Source organism: Colius striatus, chromosome 1 (genome assembly GCF_028858725.1).
Source record: "Colius striatus isolate bColStr4 chromosome 1, bColStr4.1.hap1, whole genome shotgun sequence".
Classification (NCBI taxonomy): Eukaryota; Metazoa; Chordata; class Aves; order Coliiformes; family Coliidae; genus Colius; species Colius striatus.
The window spans coordinates 181926393-181938745 of record NC_084759.1 but is presented as its reverse complement, the minus strand read 5'-3'; the positions used below and the strand labels follow the sequence as shown (position 1 = coordinate 181938745).

At 48.9% G+C, this 12353-nt stretch overlaps 1 pseudogene; it reads left to right on the top strand.

Moving 5' to 3' along the window:
* Positions 1-6282: 6282 nt before the first annotated feature.
* On the top strand, positions 6283-11359 carry LOC133628843 (uncharacterized; annotated as a pseudogene).
* Positions 11360-12353: the final 994 nt, after the last annotated feature.

The following is a 12353-nucleotide window of genomic DNA, read 5'->3' as shown; positions in this document are numbered from 1 at the left end:
GAGCGGGTTATAGGCTCCTCAGGAAGTTGTAAACCTTGGAGTACCTAATCAATGGGGAAACAAGGGAGAGATCGGAAATAAAAAACTTCTTTTTCTCCTGTTCTATTCGAGTTTGATCTTGTACATAGTTGGTTGTTGAAAGCCCACAGCCCACAGGAGGGGTCCCACGTTGGAACAGTTCATGAGGATCTGCAGCCCATAAGGAGGACCCACTTCAGCTAGGTGCACAAAGGAGCGTCTCCCATGGGAGGCTGAAGTACTGAGGCCTGAACAATAGGCATGAAACCAAAGCTGACTGCGGGGCAAACCTCCCACCTAAACAGTACATAAAATTACTGTCTGATCGTTAGCGAAAGGTGTATTATCATTAATGTATCATCATTAATACTCCTTTCATTAATGTATTATCATTAATGAAAGGTGTATTATTGCTAGCGAAAGTTGTAGTTTAGGTAGAAGGACCCACACTGGAGCAATCTGCTCCTGAACAACCGCACACTTTGGAAGGGACCCACGGTGGAGTCGTCCATGAAGAACTGCAGCTTTGGGAAGGACTCACGTTGGAGAAGTTGGTAAAGGACGGTCTCCCACAGAGGAAGCAGTTGAGACACAATCTGGGATCATCTGGCCATGACGATGACTCAACTCTGGCAACCACCACAGCGCCCCCTCCCCGTGTCATTGCGTGTGCTCTGTCTGGGAATAGCTACTGTAAATAAACTAATTTCTATAACCCTCCCTTTTCAAACAACAGTTCAGTACAGTGACGGTTTTTAACAAGATCTGTTTTGGGGAGCTTCTCTTCAGGACTTTCCATCCTGGGCGCTGTGGTTTCCAAGTGGAACATCGCAGTTGCCCCGAGCGTGACTCTCACTGCTGCCCGATTTGTAACTCTCTGACTGTGTAGATGTCAGGATGGGTCAGTCCTCTGTGGGTGTCGGGTCTCTGGCTGCCTGGGGAAGCCATGTGCCGCTGAGGGGCACGCGGGCCGCGGTTGCCCGGTGACCGTGAGGCCTCTGTGACATCAGCGACCGCGTCAGCGTGGGGCAGCTATAAAAGGGGCCACGGGCAGCACAGGCCCAGTACGCGCTGAGGCAGCGGTGAGTGCACAGGCGGCCGGAGGAGGGGGACAGGAATGGGAATGAGGGCCCTGGGGGTGGGCTCTGCTCTGGCACCCAGGGGATTGAGCCTCCCGGCTGCCTCGGCCCCTCTCCAATCTGACCCAGCCCCTGGCCCTGCTGCCAGCTCCCTCCCACCCCACTGAACCGCTTCTCTCCCTCCTCCTGCAGGCCATGAGGCTTCCAATCTTTTTTGCGTCTCTTGCGCTACTTCTTAACAGACCACAGCCGGTCAGCGATGGCCTAAAGAAGGCCACACGCGACCACATGAGGGAGAGTGACGAGCAGCTGAAGGTGGAGATGATTCAGATGACAGAGCAGCTGGCGAGGAGGCAGGAGACACACCAAAAGCCGTGTGGCTTTGCCTGTGCAGCCCTGCTCTTTGCTGACTGGCAACAGTGGCATTTCTGGGCTGCTGTTGCAGTCTTGGACCTGGTCCCGTTCCTCTGGCTCTACTGGCGGCTCAAGAGAAGAAGCCCCGAGCCAGATGGAAGCAGGGAAGAGGAGAGCTCTGTCAGGGACACACTCCAGTCAGATGGAAGCAGGGGAGAGGAGACCTCCTGCAGTGATGTTCTCCAGCCAGCCTGCAGCAGCAAACGGCAGAGTTCCTGCAGCGAAACTCTCCAGACAGCCTGCACCAGCAAAGAGGAGAGTTCTTGCAGCACTATTCTCCAGCCAGTGTGCACCAGCAAAGAGGAGAGTTCTTGCAGCACTATTCTCCAGCCAGTGTGCACCAGCAAAGAGAGTTCTTGCACTGACATTCTCCAGCCAGCCAGCAGCAGTGAGAGGAGAGCTGCAGTGACACACTCCAGGCAGCCAGCGACAGCAAAGAGAGGTCCTGCTGTGTCCCGCTCCAGGCTGCCAGTAGCAGTAAAGAGGAGCTCTTCTGCAGTGGCACAATCCAGCCTGGCAGAAGCAGGGCTGAGGGAAGCTACTGAAGTGCCACACCCCAGGTGGCGATTCTAGAAAAAGTTAACGTTGTTTTTGCAGGATGGAGGCAAGGGGATTAACAGATCTTTTTATTGCTAATGTTGTAGTGCCTGATGAGTTTTAAATTTTAAGGAAGACTGGGGAGGGGAGGGGAGGGGAGGGGAGGGGAGGGGAGGGGAGGGGATGGGAGGGGAGGGGAGGGGAGGGGAGGGGAGGGGAGGGGAGGGGAGGGGAGGGGAGGGGAGGGGAGGGGAAGGGAGGGGTGGTAAGATAGCGAATCCCCTGAGCGGGTTATAGGCTCCTCAGGAAGTTGTAAACCTTGGAGTACCTAATCAATGGGGAAACAAGGGAGAGATCGGAAATAAAAAACTTCTTTTTCTCCTGTTCTATTCGAGTTTGATCTTGTACATAGTTGGTTGTTGAAAGCCCACAGCCCACAGGAGGGGTCCCACGTTGGAACAGTTCATGAGGATCTGCAGCCCATAAGGAGGACCCACTTCAGGGAGGTTCACAAAGGAGCGTCTCCCATGGGAGGCTGAAGTACTGAGGCCTCAACAATAGGCATGAAACCAAAGCTGACTGCGGGGCAAACCTCCCACCTAAACAGTACATAAAATTACTGTCTGATCGTTAGCGAAAGGTGTGTTATCATTAATGAAAGGTGTATTATTGCTAGCGAAAGTTGTAGTTTAGGTAGAAGGACCCACACTGGAGCAATCTGCTCCTGAACAACCGCACACTTTGGAAGGGACCCACGGTGGAGTCGTCCATGAAGAACTGCAGCTTTGGGAAGGACTCACGTTGGAGAAGTTGGTAAAGGACGGTCTCCCACAGAGGAAGCAGTTGCAGACACAATCTGGGATCACCTGGCCATGACGATGACTCAACTCTGGCAACCACCACAGCGCCCCCTCCCCGTGTCATTGCGTGTGCTCTGTCTGGGAATAGCTACTGTAAATAAACTAATTTCTATAACCCTCCCTTTTCAAACAACAGTTGAGTACAGTGACGGTTTTTAACAAGATCTGTTTTGGGGAGTTTCTCTTCAGGACTTTCCATCCTGGGCGCTGTGGTTTCCAAGTGGAACATCGCAGTTGCCCCGAGCGTGACTCTCACTGCTGCTCGATTTGTAACTCTCTGACTCTGTAGATGTCAGGATGGGTCAGTCCTTTGTGGGTGATAGCAGGACAGCAGGATTGGGAGCAGGGGCAGGTCACAGAGGGTCGAGATAAGGATTGGGAGATCACTCACCTATTATGATCATGGGCAAAACAGGCTGAATTTGCGGAAGATTAATGTATTTTCTTCTAATCAGAGTAGAATAATGCAAATTAAGAACATATCTAGAAACCCTCTTCCCCCAATCAGCTATTTGTTTCCTTCCTCACGTAACTCTGGAGGATGGGGAATAGGATTTGTGTCTAGTTCATAGCACTTTGTCTCTGCCACTCCTGTCCTCCTCACACTCTTCGCTGTATACTCCAGTGTGGAATCCTTCTCACTGTACTTTAGTACAGTCACTCAAGGATAGACTGGTCCAGCATTACTTCCTCAGAGGGACACAGATCCTGCCAGAAACCTTGCTCCAGTGTGAGCTCTCCATGGCCTGCAGCTTCATTCAGGATACATCCACCTGCTCTGGAATGGTCTTCAGGTAGCTCTCTGCTCCATCATGGACCTCCATGTGCACAGGAGAAAAAATTGCATCACCAAGGTCTTCACCACAGGCTGCAGGGAAATCTTCACTCCAGTGCCTGAAGCACATCTTCCATCTTCTTTTTCTTTGACATTGGTTTCTACCGAGTTGTTTCATATTTTCTCACTCCTCTTTCTCAGCTGCTGTCGTGTATCATCTTTTACCCTTTCTTAAATATGTTACTTCAAAGACATTATTAATGTTGATTTTTGTCTCAGCCAACAGCAAGTCCTTCTTGGGGCTGTCTAGAGCTGGCCCTGTCCAACATGGAGACAGCTTCTGGCATCGTCTCACAGAAGTCAATGCTACAAAGGCCCTGCTATAAACTTCCCCACGGGAACCCAGCACAGTTGTTCACAAGCATCTCCCTCTATTTACAAAGTTATTCTGTACCAGCTCTTTTGAGCATCCCAATCAATTCTGTATATGGATGTAATTTGCTGCTGGGGGCCCTGTTACTAATTTTGTTGTTATTTTAAGTCCTCTAAATACTGAACATCCATTAAAATAGTCCAACTGAGAAGTGGCAAAGCAATGATAACTAAACAGGTTCACCAGTCTGGAATGTAATTTCCCAGCCAAATAGATGCTATTGTTTCCTCAAAAGAATGGAGCATTCCTACACTCTTCTTACAGTTGGTGACCATTAAATCAATAAACCATCCTACAACTTTTTACATCTTTAGAAAATTAGATGAAATGGAGATGACTCTACCCACTGCTCCTTTTGGCTTTCCTTTTAATTCCCATTTCTAATCTTTTTATATTATCTGTACTGTATCTTTGCTGGAATATTCCTTTCTGCTTTCCTCAGTTTCTGATTATCTGTGTTGAGACTTTTCCTGGCCACCTCAACATTATTTTACAATATTACAAAACCACATAAAAATTTTCCCTAATTCTCAACAGTTTGCTCCAGAGGCTGATCTCAGTAACTCCACAACAGGCTGTGAACTGCAGCAGGATGGATGAATGTGCACCATAGGGACTATTCCTTCTGAGTATGGAAACTTAAGACTAATCTTTGGCCTTCCCAGTTGTGGTAGGCGTCTGAAGATCTCAGGTTGTAACATGAGAGGTGGAAGGTACAGAAGAGGTGGGCATGGGGTGGAGTGAGAGGAGGTGCTGGTGGTAGCAGATATAAGCACATGGTGTAAATGAAAGAAAAATACTAACCAAAATGGCATCAGAAACTGCAGGATAAACTAAGGACATCACCCCCCCACCCCCCCCCTTACGCTATCAGAGTGACCTGGGTTGGGGCTTGTTTGGGCTTGTTTGGCTCGTTTGGGCATGTCTGGGCATGTTCGGGTATGTTTGGGATTTGTATCGGATGGGGCTGTTGTGCAGGTGTGTTGGGACTTTCCACTCTCCTTTCCCACACTATATAAACCCTCCCCGCCGGGGCCTCGGGGCCGCCTCCTCTACCTCCTGCGTGAGATATGAGACGACTCAGAGCTCTGCAATAAAGCTCGCCTCATGTCTTTGCAGCAAGTGGGTCTCTCGTTTTCCTTGGGGTGATTGCCGTCCGGTACTCAGAGCGAAAGTTTCGATTAGGGAAGCTTTCACTTTGGAGGCTCGTCCGGGATCTCGACGAACACCTCAGGAAACGACGACCCCTTGGAGGTGAGCTTTTTGTGTGAATGTGCTTGTGAGTGTTTGTGAGTGTGTGACGCCACATGAGTGATTGAAAAAGAAATTTTTATGCTGCTATAAAATCTTATGCTATTATAGGGATACATTACATGTCTTTACGAATGTTTTTGTGTATTTTGTTTGGGAGTCTGGTTTGTACTGTGAGTGTCTTGCTGGGCTATATCTTGGGGGTCTGTTTCGTGTATATTTTGGAAGACTGGTCTGTGTCATATGTGTCTCTTTGAATGTTTTAGTGAGTGGTTTTTATTTTGTATACGACTGGGAATTTGGATTGCAAGACTCATTCGTTCTTGTTGTCATTCCGAGCCGCGTGAGAATAGTTGCAGGAAAACCGAAGTAATCTAGCCTGTAAGAATAAGATCTGTTTGAAGGAAGCAAAATACCCGACACTGGTCTGAGGACAGGGATCGTGGGTTAGAGTCCCACCCCTGGTTGTGGGTTAAAGTCCCACTCGTGGGTTCAAGTCCCACTTTTGGCTCACTTGGTGTGTTGGTGATTTGGGATCCCGTTGGTATTTTGATGCAGCTGTCACTGAGGACCGTGAGGACTCAGTGACTGCGGGGATAGACGTGTCCGGAACCGCAGGCTGCAGCCCTGAGGGACGCCTCAAGGGTGGAAGGGAGTCAGGAGGGTCTGACTGCCCGGAATTCAGTGAACCGCTGGTCTTGTTTCTGTGGTCTTGTTTCTGTTAATGAGGTGTCGGGTATCGGTATTTTAACAGGCGATTGTAGTCTTTGTTGAATGGGAAGGAGAGGCCTCAGGCCATCTGAAGTATTGCTTCGGTCTTTGCTTTCTGAGTGTAAACAAAGTTGGTTGGAAATAGGCTCAGTGTTAGTGTTTTTTGTTCTTGTGCTAGGAAGTCTTGGTTTTTATTGGAGTAAAATGGGTCAAGCTGAATCTACTCCTTTATCTTTGATTCTGGACCATTGGGCGGACGTTAGGGCTAGTGGACGGAATTTATCGTTAATTGTAAAAAAGGGAAAATGGCAAGTCTATTGTGAAAGCGAATGGCCCACCTTTAAAGTGGGCTGGCCTCGGACTGGAACTTTTGATATCACAACCATTCGAGCAGTCCAGGCTATTATTTATACCAACATCAAGGGAGGGCACCCGGACCAGGAACCTTACATCTCAGTATGGGAGGACCTGGCTCTCTACCCCCCTAACTGGGTTAGACCTTTTCTCCCTCCTCGGGGATTAATGGATTTACCCGCAGAAGTCCGTGCCCTGACATTAAATACGGGGGAAAGGGCTGACCGAGATAATGAGGAGAAAAGTGAGAAAAATGAAAAAGAACCGCCCAAAATTTACCCTGAAATAGAAAGGCCTCCTGAATGGCCCACGGCGCCACCGCCGGAACCAATTCAGCCCCCTCCTTATCACCCCTCCCCCCTCAAGTGCCTGCTGGGGGGACCGTCTGCCAGCACCCGCAGCTGGAGGGGGGCATCGGCGGATGGGCCTGATTCGACCGTCACTTTGCCTCTTCGAGCAGTTGGGCCACCCCCGGCAGACCAAAATGAGTTGCAGGTGTTGCAATATTGGCCTTTTTCTTCATCTGATCTATATAATTGGAAAACTAATCACCCTCCTTTTTCGGAGAATCCTGCTGCTCTTACAGGTTTAGTCGAATCTCTGATGTACTCCCATCAACCGACTTGGGACGACTGTCAGCAATTACTAAACACCCTCTTTACCACCGAAGAGAGAGAAAGAATTGTCTCAGAGGCGCGAAAAGCTGTTCATGATCCTGCCGGGCGACCGACGCTGACGGCGGCAGAAGTTGATGAGGCTTTTCCTTTGACGCGGCCGCAGTGGGACTATAATACAGCAGCAGGTAGGGAACGGCTGTTCATCTATCGCCGGGCTCTGGTGGCAGGACTTAGGGGGGCTGCAAGGAAACCTACTAATTTGGCTAAGGTAAGGGAAATTATGCAAGGTTCTAACGAACCTCCCTCTGTGTACCTCGAGAGGCTTATGGAAGCCTATCGGATATACACTCCTTTTGATCCGACATCAGAGGGGCAGAGGGCATCTGTTATTATGTCTTTTATTGGGCAGTCTGCCCCAGACATAAAAAGAAAATTGCAGCATATAGAAGGGTTACAGGACTATACTCTTCGGGATGTGGTAAAAGAGGCTGAGAAAGTATATCATAAGAGAGAAACGGAGGAGGAGAAACAAGAGAGAGAAAAAAAGGAAAGGGAGGAAGCAGAAGAAAGAAGACAGAAGCATCAGGATAGGAATTTAACTAGGATTTTAACTACAGTAATACAAGAGGGAAAGCAACAAGGAGCAGAGAGAACCTGGGTGGCAGTCAAAGGCAAGGGCCAAGGAGACCCAGAAGAGGATGGGCGCCCTTGGGAAATGATCAATGTGCATTTTGCAAGGAGAAGGGACATTGGGCCCGGGAATGCCCTAAGAAGAAAGGGTTGAAAATCATGACCTTGGAAGACGAAGAAAATTAGGGGAGACGGGGCTCGGCCCCCCTCCCTGAGCCTAGGGTAACCTTAAGTGTGGGAGGGACTCCTGTTAACTTTTTGATCGATACAGGAGCTGAATATTCTGCACTCAAGAAACCAATGGGAAAAACAGAAGAAAAACAGACTCTGGTAATCGGGGCCACCGGACAAAAAATGTATCCTTGGACTACTTCTCAAACTATAGACCTTGGAAAAAGTCAGGTATCTCATTCGTTTCTAGTAATTCCTGAATGCCCGACCCCTCTTTTGGGAAGGGATTTGTTAACAAAGTTAAAAGCTCAAATCAAATTTACCTCGGTTGGGTCTGAATTGACTTGGGGCGATAAGATACCTCAGACCCTCATATTAACACTCCATCTGGGAGAAGAATATAGACTCTACCAAAAAGGTAAAGGGCCCCTGAAGGACATGCAAAACTGGCTGACTCGATTTTCTCAGGCCTGGGAGGAGACAGGGGGGATGGGGATGGCAAAGCAAGTCCCTCCTATAGTGGTCGAACTCAAATCCGGGGCAATCCCCATTGGGATTCAGCAGTATCCTTTGACTAAAGAAGCCCAAAGGGGAATACGCCCCCACATGGAAAGGCTTATACAGCAAGGGATTTTAGTCCCATGCAAGTCTCCATGGAATACCCCTCTGTTACCTGTAAAAAAGCCAGGAACCAATGATTACCAACCGGTTCAAGACCTCCAAGAAGTCAACAAGAGGGTCCAGGACATACATCCCATGGTGCCGAACCCTTATAATCTGTTCTCTTCCACCAGAGCAAACGTGGTACACTGTGTTGGATCTGAAAGATGCCTTCTTTTGTCTACGCTTGCACCCCCATAGCCAGCTCTTATTTGCCTTCGAGTGGCGGGACCCCGATATTGGCCGGACTGGGCAGCTTACTTGGACAAGACTGCCCCAGGGATTCAAGAACTCTCCCACGCTTTTTGATGAGGCCCTCCATAGAGATCTTGCATCCTTCCGAGCCAAGAACCCCCAGGTAACCCTGCTGCAGTATGTAGATGACTTGTTATTGGCTGCCCCAGATCGACAGAGCTGTCAAAAGGGGACTGAGGAACTCCTGACTGAATTGGGAAAGCTGGGATATCGGGCGTCAGCAAAGAAAGCTCAGCTATGCCAGACAGAGGTAACATACCTAGGATACACTCTGAAGGATGGGCAGTGATGGCTCACAGAAGCCCGAAAACAGACCATAATGCAAATCCCCACCCCAACTACCCCACAACAGGTGAGGGAATTCCTAGGGACGGCAGGGTACTGTCGATTGTGGATACTGGGTTTTGCTACCCTAGCCACCCCATTGTATCCACTCACGAAAGAAAAGGGGGAGTTTGTTTGGACAAAAGATCATCAAAAAGCCTTTGACAGCTTAAAGAAGGCCCTATTGCAGGCCCCCGCTTTGGCATTACCTGACTTAACTAAGCCATTCACTCTATTTGTCGATGAAAGAAATGGGATTGCCCGAGGGGTTCTGACTCAGGCCCTTGGTCCGTGGAAACGCCCAGTGGCCTACTTATCAAAAAAACTGGATCCAGTCGCTAGTGGATGGCCCTCGTGTCTAAAGGCGATTGCTGCTACTGCTTTATTAGTAAAAGATTCAGACAAGCTAACTTTTGGCCAGCAACTTTTTATTGTAGCTCCCCACACTTTGGAGAGTATCGTCCGACAATCACCAGATCGCTGGATGACGAATGCTCGGATGACCCATTATCAAAGCCTGCTGTTGACAGATCGTATCATTTTCACACCACCGGCTGTCCTGAATCCAGCCACCCTGCTGCCTGAGGTAGGGAATCTCCCTGTCCACAGCTGTGAGAATATACTGCCAGAAGAGACTGGTATTCGGGCAGATCTCTCAGACCAGCCCTTGCCAGGGGTGCAGTCGTGGTTCACAGATGGGAGTAGCTACCTCGTGGAAGGTAAGCGAAAGGCCGGAGCAGCAGTGGTAGATGGGAAGAGGGTCGTATGGGCCAGTGCCTTGCCTGAAGGGACCTCAGCACAGAAGGCTGAATTAATAGCCCTGATACAGGCCCTAAGATTGGCAGAAGGGCGACTGATTAACATTTACACGGATAGCCGGTACGTCTTTGCAACAGCACATGTACACGGCGCCATCTATCGACAGAGAGGACTATTAACCTCAGGGGGAAAAAGACATAAAGAACACGGAGGAAATACTAAACCTCTTGGAAGCCATCCATCTTCCGAAGAAAGCAGCCATTATACACTGTCCTGGGCACCAGAAAGGAACAGATTTTGTAGCAAAAGGAAACCAAATGGCCGATAAACATGCCAAGGAGGCGGCCCAAGGACCCATGATCCTACTGACCAAAATCAAAGAACTCACCTCGGTGGGAAGCTCAGAAACCGGAGAAAAGGTCATCCAGTCTGAAGAAGAGAGTGTGGCTTACCTTACTCGTGTCCACCAATTGACCCACTTGGGACCTGAGAAAATGACTGTCTTGGCAACTAAATCACAATATACGATACCAGGATTGCGCAGGTTAGCCGAGAAAGTGGCTCATAGCTGCCGAGCATGTGCGATAACAAATGCCGGGTCCAGCAAGGGACCCAAAGGGACCAGATTGCGGGGGGACCGCCCCGGTTCTTACTGAGAAATTGATTTCACTGAGGTGAAGCCTGCCAAACATGGTAATAAGTATTTGCTAGTGTTTGTAGATACCTTTTCAGGTTGGGTAGAAGCTTTTCCAACAAGAAAAGAAACGGCTCAGGTGGTGACCAAGAAAATCTTAGAAAAAATTCTACCTCGGTTCGGAGTCCCCAAGGTAATTGGGTCAGACAATGGACCTGCCTTTGTCGCCCAGGTAAGTCAGGGGCTGGCCAAACAACTGGGGATTGATTGGAAGCTTCATTGTGCTTACCGGCCCCAAAGTTCAGGACAGGTAGAAAGGATGAATAGAACTATAAAGGAGACTTTAACTAAGTTGGTTACAGAGACCGGCGGGGGTGATTGGACAGCCCTTCTCTCCCTTGCTCTTTTCCGCGCGCAAAATACCCCGGGACCCACGGGGTTGACCCTCTTTGAGATTATGTATGGGGCGCCCCCGCCCATTAATGAGACTTTGGGGAGCTGGGCACGTCCTGATGATGGTATTGTTCCCCCTCTCCCTCTCGTAGCCTGGCTGAAGGCGCTGGAAATAGTTAGGAAGGAGATTTGGAAACAATTGAAAGACACTTATACTCCAGGTGACGTTGCAGTTCCTCATCAATTTGAAGTCGGGGACACGGTGCTGGTAAGGTGACATCGATCCGGGAATCTTGAACCTAGGTGGAAAGGGCCTTACCTGGTATTGTTGACCACTCCCACGGCAGTGAAGGTGGACAGCATAGCCGCCTGGGTTCACGCCTCGCACGTAAAAAAGGCGCGACCAGAAATACATCCAAATGAGTGGACATTGGAGAAAACTGATAATCCTCTTAAGCTACGTCTGCTTAGGAACCAGCGGTAATTACCAAGCTCCCCATGGGCAAGATAATCTAGTGGTTGGGTTAATTAGGGATTTTGGAAGGGTCCAGAATGCATCTACAATCACTGCATGTTTGCCACTCCCACAGGCGGCTGGGGAGCCCATACTCTGGGGAATTAGCCCACTCGGTACACTGCCAACGGTAAACATCACTGTAACCTGGAGCTGTAAAACAGTAACCAAGAAGTGTACCCGGTTGAAGGAAGTTTGTCAATTGTTTCAGACCCTAACAAAAGAGCAGTGTCAGGGGACGTCCAGGTATTATAAATGGGAGGAAGAGGCTAAAAAATGTTTGAGAAATCTCCCGGCGAACAAACCCTGTCCCGGGATTTCAACGATCGTACAAATTGAAACCACTAAAGATGAGGAGGTATGTCAAAATGTCACTCTAAGGGAAAATAATTATTAATGGGAAACGATATGGGGACCCAGTCTATTAGAAACATATAGTTATCTGGGTCCTGTAAAATGGTGTGTACAGTTAAAAGGAGAAAAGAATAAGACTCACGGTAGTGTAGTTAATACAAAAACCTCCATAAGGTCGCCCGGTGAGCAACTACATATGTGGAACTGTACGAAAATTTTTACCTGTGACACACCAGAGGCCCAGATAGGTTTACCCCGTTAGATATTTGCTAAAATGGGGGTGCAAGTGTCGGGGATATAGTCATACAATTACAGATGAAGTAAAGGGAGAATATGGGAAAATTCTTGTCAATTGTAAATTTGCCACAATCAAAAGTCCAGGGAACCTGGTTTGGGTTATGAGTAATGGGCAATGGACCACCCATCTGTCAGTAGATGGTCCAGCGACTCAAATAACGTTGGGGGTTCCCACGTTATGCCCGTATTGGAAACGATCTAAGTTGAAAGCAAAAACGACCCGAGAAAAAAGGGAAATAGGTAATGATCTTCAAGAAGATGATGAGTGGCAGGAACCGAGTGGTGGAGTAAAGTTCGGTTGGGTATTAGAGTC